This window comes from Acanthaster planci, linkage group LG07 (assembly GCF_054643075.1).
Source record: "Acanthaster planci isolate LZ-2023a linkage group LG07, COTS_SCS, whole genome shotgun sequence".
Taxonomy (NCBI): domain Eukaryota; kingdom Metazoa; phylum Echinodermata; class Asteroidea; order Valvatida; family Acanthasteridae; genus Acanthaster; species Acanthaster planci.
Genome location: NC_141783.1, coordinates 3,038,922 through 3,047,705, shown reverse-complemented (window position 1 = coordinate 3,047,705; position 8,784 = coordinate 3,038,922). Strand labels below are relative to the sequence as shown.

The window sequence follows — 8,784 nt, the reverse complement described above, 5'->3', positions numbered from 1 at the left end:
GTGTAATATAATGAATTGTTTGAATAGAACAATTGATAATGTTGCATGTACAAGCCTGGAGCATTATCAGAGCATTAATCTCAGACCATGGAAGTGCATGTGCAGATAATGAATATTACCGCAGGAATACTAATTAACAAATGTATATGAGAATATTACCACAGGAAGGTACCACAATAATGTACCTCAGAATACATTGCTTTGGACATGGGAAAATACCACATGAATGTACCGCAGAGTGCATTGCTTTTACCACGGAGAAGTACCAAACAAATGTACCGTAGAATGCATCTCTTTTACCACAGAAAAGTACCAAACGAATGTACATCGGAATGCATCGCTTTTACCACAGAAGTACCACACCAATGTACCTCGGAATGCATCGCTTTTACCACAGAGAAGTACCACACCAATGTACCTCGGAATGCATCGCTTTTACCACAGAGAAGTACCACACCGATGTACCTTGGAATGCATCGCTTTTACCACAGAAGTACCACACCAATGTACCTCGGAATGCATCGCTTTTACCACAGAGAAGTACCACACCAATGTACCTCGGAATGCATCGCTTTTACCACAGAGAAGTACCACACCAATGTACCTTGGAATGCATCGCTTTTACCACAGAGAAGTACCACACCAATGTACCTTGGAATGCATCGCTTTTACCACAGAGAAGTACCACATGAATGTACCTTGGAATGCATCGCTTTTACCACAGAGAAGTACCACACGAATGTACCTCGGAATGCATTCTATTTACCACAGGAATGTACCACAGAAGTATACCATAGATTTCCTGCAGTACAAGACTTTTCGTGTGGTATTTTCCTGTGGTATTTCTTTACGCACCACAGGACATTTTTGTAAGGGACAATAGACTCAATAGACTCAATATTCAATATCGGGCACCTAAGTGAGGAAGGAGGTAATGCCTTTGTAAGGGAACTTTAGGTTACTGGATACTGGTGAGATCTTCTTCAGGATATACAAGCAGAGGAAGTATCTGTCAGGGCCTGTGTTAGGTTACACACTGTACTTCAACATGAAAGGACAAAATCGAGTATACTCCCATGGGCTAGTTCACAGGAAAATGAAATAATAGTCCTACACGTATATGTGTGGTTATATTCTGCTGTCATGTGTCTATACAAAAAAGTTGCGTAGTACAATGCACATGTCTATTTCAAGGTCACAGTGCACTGATTAGCAGCTGTACATACAGTACACTTATTTGCAATAACTGACCTCTAGAGGTGTTGGGGCAGTCCTGGCCCAAATCAGTTGGACCAGCACATCTGTGAAGATATTTTTGATAAGTAATGTAACTCACATAAACTTTCCATTAAAAATTTTCAACCTTTTAATGCAACAGACAAGCAACACAGAGTACAACAGACTCTGTTGAATATAAAATACTTCCCAGCCTATGCAACTTCTGCAGCGATTAGTATGAAAAAGTCAGTGGTCAAAGTAATTATTTAGAAAAAGGCACTTACATGTATGCTCTTTAATTTTCAGAAAAACGTTTTACAACTCACCAATTTCCCCATTTAAAGAAATTTTTTACAGTCTATGTTATGCAGTCTCAAAGTACAAGCTTCACAAAAGGTAAGCTGTAACTTTTGGTAATGTCAAAATCACTTCACTGTTGCATTCAAAGTATGAACTGGCATTTAGTGATAAGAAGGGGATGTTCAGTGTGTTCCGGGCAGGCACTGCCCGGTCGCCATTTTGCTACTGCCTATAGAAAATTTAGCTTTTGGAATATATAGTCATTTGGTGTTCCTTTTTTTTTATATACCTCACCCTGCGTATATCTGCTGTTATCAACTTCCAACTAATCTGACTTAGCAGCACTCTGCAAAACACGGTTATCTGTTAATGGCTCCATTTTTGAGGAGAGTTACTCCCCACAAATAGGTAATGTCACTTCATCATGAAGTAGGTCTTACTGTATATTTCATTTTTTTATCTGAAAATTCCAGCTTATTTTTGCAGAACGTCAATGTGTCAAAAGAAAATCTAAAGTAGTTACGTGAACATGTTTACAGGTTTCTTAACACTTTACAGATTTTTTGCCTTAAGTAATAAACAGATAATTTTCTTGGCCTTGGATTGTGACAGGCATGTAACATTCAACATGTAGATCAACTGATTTCAATAATGATGACTAGTATGTGTGTGCACTATTCTTCAAAAATTGCCTGTCTCGGTTGAATACAATGTTCCTGAATGAAACATTTCATATAAAATGCCAACATTAAGATTTAAAACATGGATTTTCAGATTTCAAATTGTGGTGCTACTTTGTTTATATTTAGTCTTTGAGGTTTTCTTACTGGAAACTCAGGGTGAACTACTTGACCATTGTCTCAGTCTGACATGAATGCATAAGTGAGTGTTTCAAATGTCTTAATTTATAACTGTATTTGTTTAGTTTCACACACCCAAGTATAACGTGCAATTTTCATTTCACAAAGTGTGTTTATGCAGTGCTGAGTGTTTAATGCAATTTAAAGCACTCTTGCCATGTTTACATTTACAGTTGTACACACACTGTAAAACTTGATATTATCTCAATGGCTGCAATGGGTGTGATCTGTAACAAAAGTCAAGAGACAGTTACCTGAATGGACAACTAAACAACTGAAATCTCATGGGACTTTGTTTCAATGCAAATGTACCAAATGCAGTGTTTGAAAATTATCTGAGTGCAAGCTTCTTTTTTTCAGTTTGCTTTGCTAAATCAACTTAGAATTTCTGTTAACCTATTCATCAGAACGATTTGCATTGACTCCATCAAAGGTAATACGATCTCTCTGCATACTTAGCATACACATGTATATGTTTTAAATGCTTGCAGGTTCATTCTTCCCCTAGAGAGCTGAACAATATGCAACCTGTTTGTTTCTAATTTCCTAAAATCCATGATACAGGTGCTTTTGTTATTCTTTAACGGTTTCACCATTGTAAAAGGTATCATTTTTGCAATAGTTTCCTCAGCTCGATCCTTAACACCCTATCAGTAAAATGGTGCCATTTTGGTGTAAGGCCTTAGTACTGCTGAAATTGTTGGTTGCACCAAATTGACATCATTTTTTACAGCACCAAAACAGCACCACAGAAATGTGTGGTGCACTTTTGGTGCTAATTTAAATAATAGGAACGCACCAGAAGTGCCCCCCGCCGGTAAAATGGTGCCTTTTTGGTGTAAGGATTTAGTACTACCAAAATTTGGTCGGTGCACCAAATTGACACCAATTTGTACTGCACCAAAACAGCACCACAGATATCTGTGGTGCACTTTTGGTGCTAATTTAAATAATTAGAACGCACCAAAAGTGCACCCCATGTAGGGTTTTCGGGTTGAAGTTTTAACAAGATGCACCAAAATGGCACCAGTCATAAAAGTGGTGCCATTTTGGTGTACACCACGTTCTAGAAAATACCTACACTAAAACGACACCAAAATGACACCAAATCTGCACTCCGATTGCATGAGGGAACGAAGCTTAAAATCAGTCATCAAAGAAAAGCGGGAGAAGAAGGAAACACCAATTTTTGAAGCAGTGAGGCACACAGTTCAAGAAGTGGAACAGTCATGCCAGAGTGAGGACTGTATGGCAAAGATGCACGACATGAAGCAGCATTACAGAGATGCAGAGGCTAGAATTGCTGAACTTGAAGCTGAAACCAAGCAGGCCCACAATGAAGCTGCAGAGTATCAGAATCTAAACAAAGAATTTCAAACTCAACTGCTGGAAGCACTGAGAAGAAAAATGAAAGGTAAGGCCAAACAAAGTAAAGAATCTAAATACCTCCTTAAAATATTTGAAGTCAACTTCTGAAGTAAGCAATTTGACCTAGATTGGTGACCTCAAACTTTGAGTTGACTATTTGGCAATACAACTTTACAACGGAAAACTTTGTAAGTATTTCAAGCAAACAGTCCTTTTCAGCTTGAAACAAGTCCTTGTTAAGTATGAAATGAAAACATTGACTAACATTTCTTCATCAGGAAAATGATGTAAATTGGGAAATGTTTGAAAAAATCCTCTGGTGACTCGGGTGGGAATCGAACCTACAACCTCTGTCTGCACTAGTAAGTAGGAGGCCATGGGTTTGATTCCCGCCTCGAGTTACAAGTTTGTTTGTTTTTTTCACAGGACTCAAAACGCACTGAAATATGTTGAAAGAAAAATATCGCCCATTTTTTAAACAGTGTTAAAAAATTGCACAATTTGTATGGGCTTTTGGAAAAAACAAACAAAATAGAATTATTTCCCTATCTATTGTAACGGAATCCATGAAGGACCCCGATAACAAACGTGGGATCAAAGAAAATAACTGAAATGTATAATACTTGGCCAACTTGCCAATCTGCAGAAATCTTTCAGCGGCTTATTTATTTTCTTTAAAAAAGTAAACAAAATCAAGTAATTAATGACACAGGAATATGGCTATAGAGATAACAAATTAACTTAACTACAAGCAGTTGGTCCCTGCACTATGCAGGGTGCAGTGACATTAAATATGCTCCTGCACATGTTGGCCATTTTAAATCACACACATGTGAACACAAACTACCTCAAACCCAAAGCGGGCGACGCCCTCCCCCAGAAATGGAAGAAGAAAAATACCCTGGCCACATGCACAAGAGCATAGCAGTCCAGATATGAGGAATGGCTGGAGCGGAGTATCCCAAGTTTTTGTTAAAGAAATAAACACAAAAACTTACATACAGAAAAGATACAGGAACATCCCAGTTGTGGATGTTCCCCTGATCGTCCCAGTCAAAGAAGTCCCTAGTGAGAATTTTTACACTCCAGTTTTATAGATAGCCCAATGATTGCCAACAATAAGAGTGTGGCATGCCAAGTCCCAGGGATCTTTGAACAATAGAAGATCATGGAACCAAGGTAGAAGTCCCCAGTAGGCTAATTAACTTAACAATGAAAGGTGTGGCATGTTGGACTGTTCCATTTAGTGGGACTAAACATAGTGGTATAGTCCTACTGTCACTGCAGCTGTTTTGCAGTGAGTTTTCTTAAGAAGTTTAATTGCATGTAGATTTAGGATTTTTAATAATAACAACACTACAGCATAATGTGTCTTTGCATTTGTAAAAGAGCCCACGAGTACTTTCCCTTTTTAGAGCAGTGAAAGAGACTACCTTTGTTTTTTATTGCACAACCTTGTACACGGGACCATCTGTGGCAACTGTGTGCAGCTCCTGTGGTTACTCTATGCCAGTGTGCGTTCAACCATGCATTGTGGTTACAAGTTAGTCAGTATGCCACATCACACTAGTTCCTTTGTTTTAACATCATGTGTTGTTTCTAGCCAGTGTGCTTTGTAAATTGTCATACATCAAGATTTTCTTGAAGTTATTCAACTCTGATTGCTCCCAAGAGAGCCCAATTTGGTAAGCTAGTATTTCCTTCATATTTTCTTATAGCCTGTATTTGTTCTTTGAAGCTAAAGTGACATTTTGAGGTCAGTTTTAGGCATGCCTGTGTCATGTTTATAATCTTTGAGAATTCTTACTGTTTCTATTCAAACCACATGCGGATATACATGTACTTTCACTTAGTTCTGGGTTTTCTCTGTATTTTACAGATTGTTATCTCAAACTCAAATCAGCTCAATTTACCACTGATCATCTCAACCATCCTGGTGAACCTAGTCAGCTGAACTTTGTGAATACCAACAAGTTGGGTTAATAAAGAACTGGATCTCAGAAGTCTGAGTCAAGTGTACATGTTGTAGGCCTAACGTTAGGGCCTAGTCTTCACAGTTTGACCACCGAAACGTCTTGGAACTTACGTTTGTCCTGAGACAGCCACACCTACATTTAAATCCAGATCAACTAATATGGAAAGCAAACTACACATATACATGAACATCAAAAATATAACAATTTAAAATAAAATCTGTAACACACAACAAAAATCAAAATAAAACTCATTTTGTTACAGTATTCCAGCGTAAGGCAAAAGCAATTCAAATCAGGGATGCTACCACTGAACTGCAAGATTGATTATGCAGACTGTAGGTAGCAAGATGTGATTTCTGTTTTTTGGGTTTTTTTTGTAAAGCTGCTGTGTTGTAACCTATTTGTTATAATTTAACCATTCATGTTTGCCCTCATCAACAACTTTAAGGGGTGTGATAGACATCTGAAAATATTCACTTGGGTTAGAATCTTGCTAGTATTTGATGAGTAGATTCTCTTTCAATTTCAATTAATTTCAAATGCGTTTTGTTGCTAATTTCATTGTTTGTTACTTCAATTCTGATGATGAATACTGGGCATTGTTTCATTTAGTACATCCACAGTCATTAAACTGAATGTCACATAATGGCAGGCAAACATCGTCAGGGATTAACATTAATCTTACCAGTTACGATGGTAACATGGTTATTGCCATAAGTGGTGAATTGTTTCTTGATACATGTATGTGCATTCTGTTTACAGACGAACAATCCTGAAGAGGACGCCATCAGGCTTTGTTGCTCTTATAAGCAGTGGGGATGGAGACTGCCTGTTCCATTCCCTGAGTCTCCTTTATCAAGGAACACAAGAGGTCACCCAGTTCCTTTGTATGGCTGCTACCATACATGCCATGTGTCATGTCCAACATTACATTGCCATGGTATGCATGTAACCTATTGTCTTTATTGGCAAAATGCTATGCCTGAAACCTTTCATCACCAACTATGATCAACATGAAGACTCTGCCAAAAGATTCTGAAGACATTGAATTGCCAAAAAGAAGGTTCAAAATCTAAGGAAATATAGCTGGATTTGACAATTTGCTATGCACTCTTTTTTTAACAAAGCAATGCATTCTATATGCATTTTTGAACACAAGGACTGTCCACAAAAAAATTTTGTTTATCTGTTGTGCATGTTTTCTGACGTGACGTCATGTGGTTAATATTTGGTTGGTCCACATTCATGGTCATGTACTGATAACCTGTGACTGCCCCACTAATCAACTCTGTCAGTGTCATTTGTAACAGATGTTCAAACGTTTTCTGGTCAAATCCGCATAATAATTTAACACATGACCAAAAAGTTCAGTTAATTTATTTTATTGCTTTCGGATAAAATGCATTATTCACCACGAAAGCAACTTGTTAGTCTTTGAAACACTCTGGGTCAGCTGGCTTCTACCATGGTGAACAAGGCACCACCGACTCACCCATCACTGTTTTGCATATCTGGCTTAATGGGTTCAGCAAAGTGGCTGCATGGCCTTGCATCAATCAGCAGAGGCCTCACAGGTTGAGAGAATGTAATACTTCTTCCAGACCCACACATCTGAAACTGTCTGGAGGGTAATAATTTATGAAACCAGAAGGCCACAAGGACATTACTGTTTAACCACAACCAGTTTGGTGCTAAAAAGGGCCACTTCCCAGCTATTTCGGTAGCAGTTAAAGTTACCACTGGAATTTACAGGCGTTTGCTTACGGATTGGTTTCCTGGGACTGTGTGCATTTCTTGTACACAGAAGGGGCACTGAGATTACAAGCAACTTTCCCTAACTGGGTTGCCGAGCAGTGGTCATGGCATAGTATGCACTGACAGCAACAGCAGTGGAAGCGCTGGGCCCAACGGTCGCCTACGCCGTATGCTCCCGTCGCTCCCGCGGTCGGCCCCGCAAGTCCTCAGCTGGCGAGTCCAGGTCAGCAAGTCCTCAGCTGGCGAGTCCAGGTCAGCACCTAAGAGTACCGAAGCCTTCACCACTACGGTCAAAACGAATCAAGCCACCACATCAGTTGGCAGATCGATGGGGAGGATACCGGTGTGGCGACATGCCCCGCCCTGATTGTCAAAGAGAGACTGAACTTCTATACCACACAATAAAGGCAACTATTTATCGCCACCTGCCAAGAACAAGACATTTAAAGATAAGCCTCCTCAAAACAAAAACAGCCTGAAAATGAAAGGCAACTCAATTTTTGCCAAAAGAGTAGACAAACAGTGTAGGCCAAACTGGAGAATGTGGTAGGGTGTACTGTGGAAACATCCAAAAGTCCCAACCAGCCTCAAACTTTACCCTACCCAAGGAAACAAAGCAAACCAACTACATGTATATATGCATACACAGTGTAAAAAAGAATTGGCAAATAGAACCTTCATGGGGATTGGTATCCAAAATAATCACATTATGATGTTGGTGGATCACAAGTATTCAAGCAAATGTTCTTTGAAGACATCCACAATGATGTATTGCGCATCGAAAATATGACACATCCTATCTATTACAGTGTATTGACTTCTATGTAAGTCCGTCAATGGAAAACCGTTAAAGTATAGCAGTGTTTCAAAGACAGTTAAAGCACGCGCCCAGCAGTTGGAACTTAAATGCATGCAGCAACAAGATGCCGCAGAATTGGTTGCATCCCATTATGTGATGTGAAAACTGCCATCAAAGGTGTACCCTACATGTCAGTGAATGTTTCCATTTTTATTCTATAACTGAAATTGTTAGACACCTGGTAACACTTAATTTCAATAAGATCTATATGGAACAGAGCTGTATTTCTGTATGCCTTTTAAAGATATCCTGTTTTAAGTATATGTGTACATGTACTTCAAGTAAGAATACATACTGCTCATTTCCAATACATGTACTATAAAAATGTAACTTCAACGAAAGTGTACCCTACATGTTAATAAATATTTACCTTTTCTTTGCAAAGAAAGACTGCGATTGTCAGATGATTGACCACACTTAATTTTTAGTAAGGGCTATATGGAATGTC

The 8,784-nt window shown here is 38.8% G+C and overlaps 2 long non-coding RNA genes across 4 annotated transcripts; one reads left to right on the top strand and one right to left on the bottom strand.

Annotated features, from left to right (window-relative positions):
• Positions 1-4,713: 4,713 nt before the first annotated feature.
• On the bottom strand, positions 4,714-5,910 carry LOC147798535 (uncharacterized). The gene is made up of 2 exons (XR_015425795.1): positions 5,855-5,910; positions 4,714-5,018 (listed from the first exon to the last, which is right to left on the bottom strand). It is a non-coding gene; the product is annotated as an uncharacterized LOC147798535 (long non-coding RNA).
• On the top strand, positions 5,030-8,724 carry LOC147798534 (uncharacterized). 3 transcript variants are annotated; one of them, XR_015425789.1, is made up of 3 exons: positions 5,043-5,431; positions 5,626-6,662; positions 7,527-8,724. It is a non-coding gene; the product is annotated as an uncharacterized LOC147798534 (long non-coding RNA). The 3 variants fall into 3 exon arrangements; XR_015425790.1 differs by having other exon boundaries at positions 5,044-5,431; positions 5,626-6,057; positions 6,485-8,724; XR_015425788.1 differs by having other exon boundaries at positions 5,030-5,431; positions 5,626-8,724.
• Positions 8,725-8,784: the final 60 nt, after the last annotated feature.